We start from the raw sequence: 15,891 nt of genomic DNA on the forward strand, positions 1-15,891 counted from the left end.
TAATTAGGTGCTGATTAGCGGAGAATCCAACGGGTTCACTTTCCCCAAAACAAACACACATCAAAAAGTCAACAACAATGAATTTCCTCATATGACTGTCCTACTTCGTGCATGTCATGCGCATGAGCAACCGCAACACGAGTTCATGAATACAAACAGTTTAGGTTAAAGGTCAAAGTTGCATCATTTCATATTTGTTTTGACCAGCTGGAATTTCTTCAAGCTCTGTGAAAAACCACACACATGATGCTCAAAGAAGATTCGGTTGCTCTGATGTGGCAATTAAACATAATTGGCCAGTTTTCCTTGAGGCATGATAATCACTTTGAATGAAACAGGGTCTTGGGTTTGTGGCCTATGGTACGCTAACTCCCCCCCAGTGTGAACAATTACAATAATATAAAGGGGGGCAGAATTAATCACCAGCGGAGCTTCCTCAGAGGTTAAACTGTTAAAGTTATTTTGTGAAGTTTCAAGCAGGCTGTTTAATCAGGCCCAGTTCAGTTTGATGTCTCTCTGTGGGAAGCCTACGAGAGGCTAATCACATACTGACTAAAATAATACAGCTTGAGCACATCCAGTGTGGCAGGCAAGCCCATTAAATAATAACAGCAGAAACCTTCATTAGTATTACCCTGAGTATTCATCACTCAGGTGTACCCCCTGTAATGAATGAGGGGAGCACATGATTAAAGTCAGACAATGAAGCCTACTGGGTTCACTTCAATGACAGATACTCACAGAGGCGCTGGCCCCATGTGTCTTGTGCGCAGTAAAACAGAGACACTTGAGTAAGGGTGGCATACTAAATGAAAGCCTTTTGAAGCCAAACAAAAGCTTCTTCAGAATATTTTCCTCAAAAATAGAGGTCAGAAACTTGGAAGAATTAACCATCCTACACTGTCATTAATTAGTTTTGAGTTTTTTTTGCTGTTTTTCTTATGTTGGGTGCTGAATTATTCATATTTTTAGTGTTCGTGTCAGAGTGTTAGTGGGACCTAACAGTTTAAGTTTTTTTCTCTATTATTTTTTAAGGGAACTGTTGATGCTTAAATCTATTATTATATAAATAGTTTGAGACATTCAGCAATTTTCATTTCTTGAATTAATGCAGTCAGCCGTTTGGGTTGAAATCCCGACTGGGGCAGGGCCTATCTGTGTCGAGTTTGCATGTTCTCCCTGTGCTTGTACAAACATCAAAACATACATTACAACTGTCAAGAGTCCTTTTTAACACCAGGTGCACAGTAGAACGAAATTACGTTGCATCTGGCTCTAGACGCTACATATAACATGTACATATTCAGATATATATTAAGAGTGTGTGTGTGTGTGTGTGTGTGTGTGTGTGTGTGTGTGTGTGTGTGTGTGTGTGTGTATACATATGTTAAAGAGGGTTCAATAAAAGGAAAAATTACATGTCAGAAAATCTGTGTGATTATTTGTTACACACAAAATATATACACAAAGCGTCCATATATCACACTTACTGTACACACCTAAATATGTAGATACATATGCATGCCTACACGTATGCATAATCACATATTCATCCACACACCCATAAGCGCCTGTGTGTACACACACACATAGATACATATGCATGCCTACACATATGCATAATCACATACACGCACCCACAAACAGACACATGCACTAGGTTGATTCCCCAGTCAATGCCCTTGACCATGGCACTGACTGACATCTGGAGGTGGTCCCCAGGTACGCTGCTGGGTATCAACCCACTGCTCCCTCCAGATGGGTTAAATGCTGAGTACCATTTTCACTGTGACATAAATAAATCTTCTTCTTCCTTCTTCTTCAGAACTTACTTGTAAACTCAAGTAAACCTTACTTTTCCTGTAGCACCACCAGTAGGTCATAGTTTTTAGGTCATTTTGTCAAGCATCTCAAAATCTAGTACATGGACTTACACATAATTTGGTGAGAATATTAATGTTGCCAAGCCAATTTATTCTGCAGACTTTTATGATCCTCTGACTTTCATCTTCTAGTGCCATCTTGTTGTATAAGGTGTACTTACGTTTGCCACGTTCCCAGTATACATACATGGGGGAATGCTGTCACACAATAACAGGCCTTCTGGTATAGAGAACATGTACGTAAGGGTACCGGCTATGTCTTTTCTTTTCATACACTCACAGTTTGCGGTGTGTGGTTATTTCATAAATGCATGAGCAATCAAGCACCAGATTCAGACACAATGTTTCATTTTATTATGAAGCATTGAACACAGTTCTTCATCTTGACTGTGCATTGGCATGTGAAGGTAGCTGCTGTGTTTGTTATTCTGTCCAAGAGCATGTGAAATGAGAGTGAACAGACTTCTAACCTCCCTCTCGGGCCCATGGGACCTGCTCACTCGACAGTCACCATGCCTTACAGCGGTAGATGGCCTGTGGAGATGGCGGTGCATTCACAAACCACCTCGGTGTGACCAGCAATGTCATTTCTGAGGATGCGGAAGCAATTGCCCCTATGCATTTTTGGCTTGTGTTTTCATTAAAAGAATAAGCAGGTTGAAAGACACCTCCTGAATGTTGTTGCTTGCATACGGTAGTTGAATGACAATTTAAAGCGCTCAAAGCCATTCTACTCCCAGGTGAGTTATTTCACAGGAGGTTATCGCTATTGCTAGCAAACTCAGAAGCTAAAGCACATAGTGGAAGACAAAGTTAGGACTGAAACATAAACGCAGTGCTATGTATGTGCTACCCAATTTCTATCTTAAAGGGTCACTCCACCAATTCTACATATTAAAGTGTGTTTTCAGGTTGCAGGGAGTACTACGGCATATGTACAAAAAAAAAGGAATAAAAAGCCTTTTGTGGCTCCTGAGGAAGCTGTATGTAATCTGACAAATTGCCTCCAGTGATGTCACCCAGTGGCTTACATTGTGGGTAATGTAGGTGGCAAGTTTTGAAATGAACTCCACTGGCACTCCTGTAACACGGAGACTAGCAAGCGTTGAAGTTGATGAGAGATGATATGAATTCTAACACCCAGATACAGAAACCCTTGCTGTGTGTAGTTGTTACTCGCTAGCTTAAGGCTAATGTACTGTGAAGTTATCTGGCTGTTTGGGGCAAATAAACACAAATGATAACTAATGATCCCACATCCTAAACTTGCTTTGCAACCAGCCGTCCAATATGACTCAGGTATTGTTCACAGATGAGGTAATATTTGAAGTTTTAATATCATTAAGTTTAGACAGAAATGCGCTGTAAACCTTGAGTTAACCTTGAGGAAACATATGGGATAATGTAAGTACACAACTTAACAAAATATATAACAACGGTCTAGTCATTCAGCTCTTCTATGAATCAAACAGAAGCACAAATTCACATATAAATCCAAAAACATTTATATAAATGAGGCCCCAGGTTTTGGGGCCTCATTTATATAAATCCAAAAACATTTATATAAATGAGGCCCCAGGTTTTGGGGCCTCATTTATAGTGTGAAAGCTAAAAATATGGCACTTTCCTAGGTTGCATAGTACAGTAACAAAAAAAAAAAAGTGAGTCTGACCACCGGTGCATTCGCTCCAGCTAATGGAGCTGATGGCATGGCTAAAGATAACATGTCCTCTGGCAACCTCCAGCTAAATCCCCTCATCAAAGTTTCACACATCAGGTTGTTAGGGAGGGATCCAGGTCAGAGCCTTGTTAGATCTCAATCTCAGCCAATTTACACAGGATGACGGCTTAGAACGATACAATCAACAACCTCCTGGCTCTGCGGCATGGATTGCTAATTAATTAATTTAGCTAGGGCTTGACAAAGGAGAGCTTATGTGTCAGCATTGTTCCATCAGTATTTAATAAATGACTCGGGAGAGAGAACAATATGCTGCTGACTATAGATGCACAAACAGGAGGAGGTGCCGAAAATGTAAGTGACCGTGACAAAGTATGGCCACAATTTTCACAAATGCCATCTTTGAAGTGCTCGCGTAGACTTTCATCTCATATCTGCCGATATTAAGACAAAAGGTCTGAGCTACCGTGTGTGGCACCACACCATAGATTCACATTAGAATCCTGACTGACAGAGAGGAGGTAAATCCTCGCCGTTGTTGCCACAGAGACCGCGTTCCCCCTCATTTGAATTCACAAAGCCATCCCCAATAAGAAGAGCACATTTATTTCATTTCCATACACTCAATCCCACTCATTTACACAGTCTCTTGTGTATCTACCCAGAACATGTACCTTTTCTCAGTTTAACAATCATGCCCAGTGCTTTGGGAGAGCCACTGCTGTGGAGAGCTTGAACCAGGAAATCAGCTTACACTGGTAATTAGTTTGCCCATTTGGTTGCTGACAGATGAACCGTTTTCATCAACATACCACAGGAAGAGGTACCGCGTTGCCAGCGGTGACACTGCCTTGCCTTGGTAACTGGTGATTGCCAGCCCCTCCGATGGGAAACAAGTCTTCATACCTGTATCGTCCTAACTATCTATGTCATCCAGTTAGCAGGGGATGAAATTCCATCTCCTGTGCACATTTCCCTTCCAAAGAAAACAACCTCTCTGTGACGAAGATGTCAGACCTCCTGATTATCCTTGTACCAGTGCTTTGTCTGCAAGCCAAGGCCAATATTGTGAGTTATAAAGGGAAGAAAAAAAAAAAAAAGCTCTTGAACAATGTCAGCCTGTTTCCGCAGGTGTCCACAGTTTTTTCTTCCTCCGAAAGACTCATTAAATTTATGCAAATGACATTGTCACCCCTTGAAACATGCAAATGTAGTCCTTGCAACGTGTTATGAGTGTTCTGCAGAAAGTGACATTTTCTGTCCCAGCAGTATAAATAGTTGTAGCATTTTGGTTGCTGACAAGGTCTGTAAATATTTTTGCCTTAATCTTATTTCCTATTTTCTAAACATCAGTGGGGGTTGTTTTCCTCATATACCAATAGGAAAGAAGAGAATATAGCAGGACCCGCTCCTAGCTCAGGGCATTGTACAGATGCATAAGCGTGCAAGCCTATACAGTATACCTGCAGTTATCATCTTAATCAGAAAACTCTTATCTCCACATTTAGAGTCATTTGCTGCACTATCTTTGTGATGCTCTTGAGCAGGGGACATTAAGGGAGGCATTTGGAGAGCAGGAGAAATCGATCATTAATTGTTAGACATTTTAGGGCCTGAGATAGAAAGGATAATTAATGATTCGGTACAAAACCAATAGATGCCTTCTGCTTCTGAAAGTACTACAGTACAGTCACAAATACGCTGTGTAGATATTTGATATAATTTCAGTTTATTAAAAAGTTGTTGAGTTTTCGTGTAGAGTTCTGAATTGTGTTTAATATGACAGATGGAAACGACAACAAATGCTGTCAAATTTAAATTGGAGGTTGTTGCACGATAGGTTTGCTGCTCATATACTGGAGGTTTTGTCAAACTATTGTTGGGCTTTACTTTGTAATCCTGTTGAGTGATATAATGTGTAGAAACCAACCTATCCCCATAACCAAACAACTGAATAATTGCAAAGAAAATTGCCAAGAACAGAACTTGGTTAAGGTAAGGCAAGATGACTACTACTTGGTTAGGGTTAGGCCAGAACAATACTCAGTTTACTTGAATCTGTCCACCATACTCATCCTCCCCCTATAACGGACTTGTTGTCCCTTATACTGTTATTCCGTACCTCCTCCTCTACAGCTGTAGAGGAGGAGGATGAAGTTTAATTTGTCAAGCAACAGATTTTAATTTGGGATCTCTTTCAATTTTTAAAAAGTTATGCGACAAAAAATTTGCATTTAGAAATGCTTGAATTGTTTTTTAACGCCACCCCTGGTAGCCGCATAACAAGCTGGTGGAAGCTGGAAGTGTTATTCAGCAGACACAGCAACTAATTTGAAGTCATGTCTACTGTAACTCTATTTCAGTCAAAACAACCCTGTGAAAAGATTCTGGCTTGCATGGTTTTGGGTTTTAATTTTAAGCATTTCCTGATTAATTTTGTAGGTGTTATCCTCATGTGTCTCGTTCTGATTTTACACTTCCTGTGTTTGTGTTTGTCCCGCCTATCAGTTTCACCGTTCCCCTTTTAGTCTTCCCTCCGTTGTGTATTTAAGTCTGTCTTTCCCTCTCTTTTTGTCAGTTCGTTTATTTTTGTCCTCATGTTAGTCCTGTGTATCTATGTTTCCCAGTTCTGTATTTTGCCCCTCGTGTTTTACCTTCAATGCTGTTTTGTTCCTCGTGTCACTTCTTGTGTTTATTGCAATCCCGCCTGTTCACGAGCTTGTGTAGTCTTGAATTTCTCTTTAGTTTTTTGGATTTGTCTCGGCCCGCTTTTGTCTATTTTGCCGCCTGCCTTTTGATTTTTGGACATCAGCTTACAATATTAAAGCTCCCCTTTTGTGTTCAATCATCTGTCTTTGTGTTTTGCATTCGGGTCCGCTTTTGCCAAACCTAACACCAGCTTTTAGCAGCAACATGCTCGACTGTGTTCACTGCCTAGACGCTTATGTTGTCTGTCTTCTCTTTAGTGCTGTAAAAAGCCGTCTGCTATCTCTGAAAACAAGGTTGTTGAGAGCAGTGAGACGAAACCAAAATAGTAAAAGTTGTGTGCTGTAAAAGGAGACGCTCAAACATTTCATGGAACTGAGGCAAACTGCAAAGGTTGGTGATAAATTATTAATATTATCTTTTATACTCTGGTACTTTATATGATTTTTTTGTTCATTACTGCAGTAGATAGGATTGGGACAGAGACTACAATGATTGACTGTGAACAGAACCAGCCTCAAACCTTCACACTAGCCGTCACTGCTGTCTTCATCTAATTGGCCCTGGCTGTTTGTCCTTTCTATCCTTCCTCTGCCTGAAGTGCAGTTTATCTTTTTTTTTTTTTTTTTCACTCCGCCTGCGCTTTCCATGATCCCATCCTTGCCTCCAGTGCTGGCCACACATATTGTATTTACAACTCGACTGTTGATGCCTCCAGTGAAGCTCCACTGTGGCACCCGCTGAAAAGCCCATGAGACCATCTGCATATTGCAGTTCAGCTACTCTTTGTCTCTCTGGTCCAGATCTGCAGGGTCTAGTGGAGCACCAGCATCTCTATGCTTTGGTTCTGGCTGGAGTGGATATCAGCCAGCTGCCCCCAGTTGAGTTCTTTAAAATAGGATTAGGCACGCTTATTGGCTTTTTTGGAAACACTGTTCCACTGGCTGCCACTTATCTGTGATGAGCAGTCATGAAATGATGGTAGAGGAATGAGGAACAAATATAGAAAACATTTTGAATAGTACAGTCTGTTGTAGCTGATCTGACATATATGACCTCTGGTAACCTGATTTAATAATTTATCTTAATGCAGTGTGACAGGCCGCACCTGATGGGTTTTGACATATTATCCTCATTTTCAGGTTCATACTGTTATTTTGGGTAACTGCTCGAATAGGTTTATTATAGGTTGTATTTATCGCCTGTGTGAGACACTGAGGCAGACATGGAATATGTGCAGGCACCCTAACTAATCAGCCAGTGGTTAGATCCCTCACTGGCTTCCTACCAGCAAACACGATCAAGTTTTTTCATCTTTCATTCACTTGAAGATCCACTGTGTCAGATGTAGGTGGATCTATTGGCAGAAATAATAGGCCTATATTATATCTGTTTTTTTCATTACCTTACAATGAGCCTTTTATATCTACATAGGGAGTGGGTCCTCTTCCACAAAGTCTGCCATGTTGCACTGCCATGTTGCTACAGTACACCATTGGGTTAGAGTTATGCTATCATACCCATACGAGTAAAATGTGTCAATATCTGTACTCTTAATGAAGGAAAGTTCTCATTTGGTAGGTGGCTGAAGTTTATCTTACTCTTGTGATCAAAAACATTTATCTCAAGCTCAAATTCTGAGGCAGCTCTTTCTGATGAACAATAAATAAAGCAAATTCTGATCAACCCAAATTGCGGGCCTAAATTAACAACTTTTGGTTTCTTTGGTTTTAGCACCAACTACTTCAGGTTTATGTCCCGCCCATTGCGAGTACGGATACTTATACATACACATATACATATACAGATACAAATAATGGTGTACTTGCTCACTCCTGGTAGACCAACCAAACACTAGCTTTCTGGTTTGCACACGTCCCTTACCGTCCCCTACTGGGACGTCTCTGTTACCTGGCATGCGTGACGCTGTTTTGTTCCATCCACCACGTGACTTCATACCCCTTATTTTGTAATGTTTCCTTGATTTTTGTGCTTTTTGTTGACCAGATGCCACCACTATGACCACTATGCCATTTTGCTGTCTGGCTCCATCTGCTCAATGCAACTTGATGCGGATGCTGTCCGCTTCCGTCAAAATTGACTTGACGCAGAAATTGTGGCCAGGTGAAATCTGGGGTTAAGGAAGGGTGAGACAAGGGGTGCTCAGTTGGTTTCAATCTGCAACCTCACCAAGGTGGAAGTTGTAGCCACAGATTTGGCGGATGAAATAAAATACTGGATGCTTTGACTGTTCCCCTTAAAGCTCTCAACATGACTCTTTTTTAAAGATGCTGTGCATGTTTAAATTGTAGCATTCCAGTCATTTCTGTCAGTAGTAAACACGTTGATAACAAAGTAATACCTCTGATCACCTTGGTTCCATTTAACCATCCAGCCTGAAAAGAGCTTGTTTTGTGAAAAAATGTTTTAAGGACATTGTTTTTTACACAATGCTTATTAAACCCTGATGCACTGTTTCCCTTCTAATTTCTTGCTGCCTACTTTGATATCCTGAATATAAACATGAATCAATATGAAGAATTCTCAAAATGACGTGGTTGCCCTTTAACAAATTAGTACTCGCATGCAAATATTTCAGTGATATTTGTCTCAAGACAGAATAAATGGCATGCCTTGTGTCAGAGGGAAAAAATCTGGCATTTCATATCACACGTGGGTATAAATTCATTTCTAGTCTGTGAATAAAACCCGACAAACCTCTGTCAGATGATCAAAGGTCGAGAAATGGTCTGTGTGTCAATCGTTTGATGTGATCATCTCAAAGTCATTGGTCAAACTAGACAGTGACCTGCAGCTGTATTGTCTATCACTCTGGCAGCCCTCATTGTTGTCCACATATAGACACATATTCAACAGCCAGTGTTCGCTTGGAGTGATGACAGCATGACAGCCAAAGTAGAATAATAAATAGCCTGTTGTAGCTATAAACTGATACAATATTACTGGAGAAAACATAAGAATATTACTCTGACACTTAGGAATATTTAACAAAATACATGAATTTATGATCAGGAAACCTGCGCTTCACTTTGTCCTATCTGACCTTAGTCTTACGCATCCCATCAGATTATCTCAGTTGCATACATGCCATGCAAGAAAATCTCAAGCAGCATTATGCTCTTAGGTGTGCTCTCTGACCCAACAGATGTTAATATCATTCTCTGTGCTAGTTCCTTGGAAGGCTGAGAATACATTACTGAGATTCTCAAGGTCAGGTAGGATACAGCTTTCCATACAAAATTCTCTTCAGTCTTTTATCCGTCAACCATGGGAAAATCCTGAAAAACTAACCTGGGGGTGTGTGGCTTTGTTGCGGTGACAGACGGTCGCATCGAGTCCCAACTTAAGGGTCTGGGATGGTACAGAATTCTTTCTTGCCAATTTGTTTCATATCTCCAGATAACAAATGCAGATTTGGCTCATCTGTCCTATTTTGCAAGGCAGATCAAATGGCTTTTGCTCAGTTCTCTTGGTTTTGAAAATACACTCACAAAGCCGTTGTGAAATATGTCATTGTGTTGCTTCAAAGCTCCAACCATGATGCAATAATTGACATGAATGTTGCATAAACATTCCCTTTAAAGAAAGATGTTGTGATTTCAAGGTCTAGATTTGATTTAAAGGGCTTTGTGGAACGTCTATGTTGTGCTTTACATTAGCGGACAACAGTGGCTAACTAACTATACTGTTGCTGTCCGTTAGCTGAGCGGATAGCGGCACTCGAGAATGTGCAAGTCACATCCTTTGGACTGTCGCAGAGTCCTTCACGAAGAAATCCACAATCCAGCAGCATTAAATAAGGTAAACAAATCATCCACAGGCTTGTATGGGCAACTGAGAGAGACAGGGACGGTCTCATTTTTCACATCAGTTAGTGCCCGCTCACATATGGCCAATAAAAAAGTGATTATTACATTTAAATTGCTGCAAATGGTTACATAGAGCATCTTTAAGTCGAGTTCATTGTACTATAGCTCTGCAATGTGACAACAATTAGTGTCGAACAGTGTGCCCACATTGTTCAGCTGAAGTTGGATTTGTCTGTGAAAACATTTCAAACACATCATTTACATCAGCATCACCCCAATGTGTCGATTAACAAGACAGACAAAGACAAGACTTCAAGTCGTGTCCTTCTCCCCACACCATTCAGGCAGCAATTACGGAGGAGTTTTTATCTCTGCAGATATGCCATCATAGTCTGAATAATACAGGATTCATATGGGTCACGACCTCTGCTAAAATTAAGCAATATTATACAAAAGGGTGTGCTTATCACCATTAATGATTGAACAGTGATGCTGTAAGTCATGTTCTGGTTAGGCACAAAAACACTTGGTTAGGGTTCGGAGAAGATCATGTTTTGGCTTACCAAGTTCTGTTGCCACAAACATGGCTTGAAATTGTCCCATTGCCTTGTTTAAGATACATACATACATGTAATGTGAAAGCGATATTGACAATAATACACAGATTGAAATTGTGCCAACGTCTGTTTAAAATACTTGGTTTTTGGCTTCAAATTGTCTCGACGTCTCATCAGAAATATCTGGTCTTGTTGCCACAAACACAGCTGGAAGATGCTGTTTCACGCTTACAAATTTTGAACACCATGTCTGGCTGTCACACCCCAGCCTCCCCTCCTGACATGAGATTCAGCTCAGATACAGGTACATGTAATGTGAAAGCGGTCAAACACATGTTGTACTGTATTGCTTTGTCTGCTGTCCAGCTTTAATCTACTCATTTGTAACTTGTACTGTTGTCTTATCAACCTTCATAACGGAAGGTGCTTGTTTTACAACAAGTTAGTGAATTGTCACTAATTGCATAATAAATGAAATGTCAAGGTTATATCTAAGAGTTAAGGCAGTGCTGTGCCAGGTGGTAAGGTCATTTTGAGTGATAAAGGAGTAAGTGTTCAGCTCTTTCAGCTCAATTTATACAGCCGGGCATTCAGAAATCCTTCTTTGCATATGATGACATTTATGATATGGCCCAGAGGGAGACTGAATATTATAAGTAAGGCCATTGGCCAGCTTCTCCCGAGAACTCTGTGTTAAGCCTCAAATGAGCAGCAATGACAGTATTCCCTGCCAACGTTTTTATGGTGAATGTAGAGCTTTGTGCGAAATAGTGGGCTGGATCAATACTGCCTCTCTGAGGATTTCTTCCATTCAAGATAACCTTATCCCAGCAGAGAGGGCGCCCCCACCCCAAAGCACTTGATGTGAATGACAAGGAGCTGAGGCCCTTTTCCAAAGAGGCTGAAATCTTTTTGTCATTGTTACCAGATAAGAGAGAAAATGAAGTGGAGAAACACAAGGATGTGCTGCACCTAATTTCTCTCTTTTATTACTTGTCGTTTAACCAAGGTCATCACTTGCGAGCTGCAAATATTCATCGCTGTAATTGTCACATTATATCAAAAACATGAAGCAGTTTATGGTTCAGAGACAGATGAAACTATCGAGAAAAATCACAGCTGTGTGTCTTAATTGATCAGTTTGTGGTGCTTCTTTTTGATCATGGTCTTGACTGGATGACATGATAAACACGGCATCGCATTATTTGGGCTTTGGTCACACTTTACAATAATACCGGGTAGTTATTAAATAGTCCCTCATAAATTACTAGTTACTGAATCATAAGTTACTCTTTTTATGCTTCCTCAAGAAAGTGATACATAATACTGAGTAGTTACTAAGTAGTCCCTCGTTAATTACTAATTACTGAGTCACTAGTTACTCTTTTTGTGCCCCCTTGAGTTAAGTGAAACATAATACTGTGTAGTTACCAAGTAGTCCCTCATTACTTTATAATTATGACAATTGAGGGGCACAAAAAGGGTAATAAAAATATTAATTAGTGATTAGTGAGTATACTGGTAAATAGCTAGTATAAAGTAACACTTAAGGGGGCACAACAAGAACATAGAATGATTCAGTAATTGGTATTGGAGTGAATGTGGTAACTACTCAATATTATGAAACAGTTTACTCGAGGGGGCACAAAAAGCGTAAGTTATCATTAAGAAATTCCTGATTCATTGCTAACTCGCTCCCTAGTACACTACGCTCCCTAGTATCACATTTTCATTATTGGTATTGTAAAGAGTTACCTTGGATTTTGCTGTCAGAGGTCTTATATTATTTTCTTCCTTTTTGGGTGTGATTTCTTGTTTTCTGTCTGTGAATGTGCCCATATTTTCCCTTGGTTGTGATTCACAGTTCCTGTGCACTGCAGTCCTAGTTACTACTAACCCTGCTGCTGACCTCAGGAGTGCTGCCAACAGATGTGTGCTACCACTGTGACATTTGTCACCAGCTGTTTCTTTTTACCTGGCAGCAATGAGCTTCATAGGGTGTAATGCATGAGTCACACTATCCCCCTCAGTTCCACCCCACACTGTGAAAGCACCCCAACTAACCTGCCAGTAGCTGGAAACCTGACTGGCCGCCCAACAGCGAACACTGCCAAGTGTGCTGTATGTTGTATTTGTCTCATTCATCTTTCATTTACTTAAAGTTCATAATTGTAATGAATTGTTGTGTTTTGTTTCCTTAGAATGAGCCCTTTATCTACAGAGGGAGCAGGTCCACTTTAATGTAGTCCACCATGTTGCACCAAACCAAATACTGACTCTAGACAGAGCCTTTGCATCTTTTCGCCTATTTATTAGCTGTTTTAGAGAATGTATGTATTTCCCATATGAAAATGTAAATTCCTTATGTCTTGTGGAAACTCCTGTGAATCATTGTGGAATTGCCGAGTTCACAGGTGACATAGTGTTATTTTCACGTTAAAATTTGAGAAAACACGAGAAAATATTGTATTCACATGTGAAATTGTGATTTTCACATGGCATTTTTGTGAGGCAAGGATGATTGATAATGCATTACCCTAACCCTAACATCGACAGTTAGAAGTAACTGATATTCTGAGTAGCATTTGAGAAGAATAGTTTGTACTATACAGACTTTTAATGCTCTTTCCACCATTGCTTATATGTTTCTGTAATAGATTATTTAAGTATTTTAACTTATGAAGTTTGCAGAATAGATCAGCTTGCAATAATTTATCTTGCCGACTGCAGTGTGATTGCAAGAATGCCTCAAGAGCAGTGTGCTTTTTTTTTCTGATGTCAACAAATGCCCTCTGTGTGAACCCACTCACATATGGCCTAATGTGTCATCAAGTGCAATCTCCATCAAGTAGGGAGGTTGATGGTGTTCATCCAGGGGCCTGATCGCCTATAACTATCCCCGTATGAGGCTTTTATCAGGACTGCCCCCACCTCCTAATGCCAAGGGAAGATTTCAGCATTTTCCATCAGTTGATGAACATTTAATGGCTGTGGAAACAAAGTCCTCATTATGGTTATTGTCGAGCTCTGATGGTGAGTGCTGACATTTCAATCTCGGTGTGTGACTTTCACAATGTGAAGGTCAATACCTGCCACATCTCCAGAGATACACTTGTAAGGGGAGAAGCTTGGAACAAAGAAATGTATGGTTCACTCCCTCTCACAAACAACTTAAAGGCAAATCCTCCAAAAGAGGTTCACACAAACACATCTGCTGCATAGTAAATCAACGTGCAGCCAGGTCATGCTGTGCTTTTAGATTTGCTTGTGGTTTGAAGTCTGCAGGAACACAGTGGGGCATTTGAACGATGAACTTTTTAACACAAAGATTGGCATGAGAGAGCTATTGATTTATTGTTTCTTCTTCAGCTCATAAGACAAGCTTCCGCTATCTGACATATGTGGCCAAAAGTATGTGGACAGTGTGAATTCCACCCATCTGTGATTGTTGACAATCATATTACAAAGTCAAAGGCACTAATTTGACCAGGTGTGTCCATATACTTTTGGCCATTAGGTACACAGCATATCTAGAAAATAGATCTATATTCATAAAGCAGTAAGATATACAGAGTATGTTACCCATACCTGCCTGATTGTTGTAATGTATGTGCAAAACAAGCAATTCAAAGACAAACTAAATGTGTAAATATGTATGAATAAAGCTTATTAATTATTAGTACTTATGCATGAATAGGACTTGATATCTTAAAAAAAATGATGTCCTAATGAGGGGGATCAAAATGGAAATTTGCATCACTATGTGTTGGCTTATACAAAAGTCAGACTTGAGTGATGGTTGTTTTGCATCCTTCGGGTATGGTCAACTCACAGGACAATTAGATTTATGATTAGCTAACATCAACAGAAGTTTTATTGCTAAATTCATTTGCTTTCAGGGGCATAGAGCGTAAGTGATGATGAGTTATGACTTTTTTAATATGCAGATCATAAAATAACAGTAATAAAGTGTGATTAAAAACATGCCGGACATCTGCCCCTGGTGTAGGACAAATGAACAGAACTCAGAATTAAGCAACCAGTGCTGATTATTCAGGAAATTAGGGAAGATTTATTTATGAGAGATAATCAAATCAAACTTCGTATAAATTATGTACGTCATGATGAATCACGTTAAATGTAGAATTTGTGGTTAATTGTGTTTATTGTATTGTGATGTTTTTTATTTGTTTGTTTAGGAGAGTCTTGTATAAACATTAGAAAGAATAGTATTTTCATCCTGAGCTCATTTGAAAATAAATTCAGCAACATTGAATGGCACACTCCCCATTATGAAGTGCTATCATTCATGCTGTTTACATGCCTGTTACTGAATTATTCATCTGCGCTTTAGTTATTCATTGTCCTGCTTGTTGTGACACATAACCTCCCATATGCATTGCACAACAAGTTTAATAAGTTAAAACAAAGCAAGGGCACATTAGTATGACTGATATGCAGCGCGGCCTCTTTTCTATTCGCGTTTCAGTAATAGCAATTAGTACCTTCTGCAGCTGTTTAATGTATCTTGTGTGCATTTGCATGAAGCAGACATGCTGCACATTCAGTGCTCATTCTGCCAGTGGTTACATAATGTTTGAGATAGATACGCATAAAGACAGTAGTGATTAATCATTAATCAATTAATTGCTGAGTTTAACCAATTAAAAATGTATTAGTTGAGTAAGAGATGGGCATAAAAACATCACAAAGTATCTTGCAACAGAATACAAATACTTCCTTAAAATACTATAATAATTCCTTGAATAGCAATCTCAAATACAAAATACCGGCTTGAGAATATGTATTTAATTAAAAAACAAGTAACTGGTTGTATAACAGACGGGAGCACCACCATTAAAACTAATGGCTTATTATTATGTGTTTAGTTTATCATTCAAGTGACTTAGTTTTAACTTTATTTATTATTTTAACTCCTACTGTATCAGGGATGTGGGGAGTGAGTCACAGTATAGGGGTGCTGAAGCTTTGGTCTATATAAACACGATATTGTAAATGATGCGCAACATTCATGTTTATTGTATTGATTTAGACAGTCAGGATAACTTATAGCAAATACTTATTAACGTCAATTTAAAACAATTTGAGCAGTCACAGCAACTACAGTCAACAACAGCAAGGAGATGAAGACTGAGAGAAATTCCCCAGACTCCCTTAGAAAATCGCTCAATTTGGTGAGCTGTTGAGTTAGGAGAATTGTAATACATTTTGTT

This window comes from Pagrus pagrus (genome assembly GCF_965226575.1).
Source record: "Pagrus pagrus genome assembly, chromosome: 9".
In the NCBI taxonomy this organism is placed as follows: Eukaryota; Metazoa; Chordata; class Actinopteri; order Spariformes; family Sparidae; genus Pagrus; species Pagrus pagrus.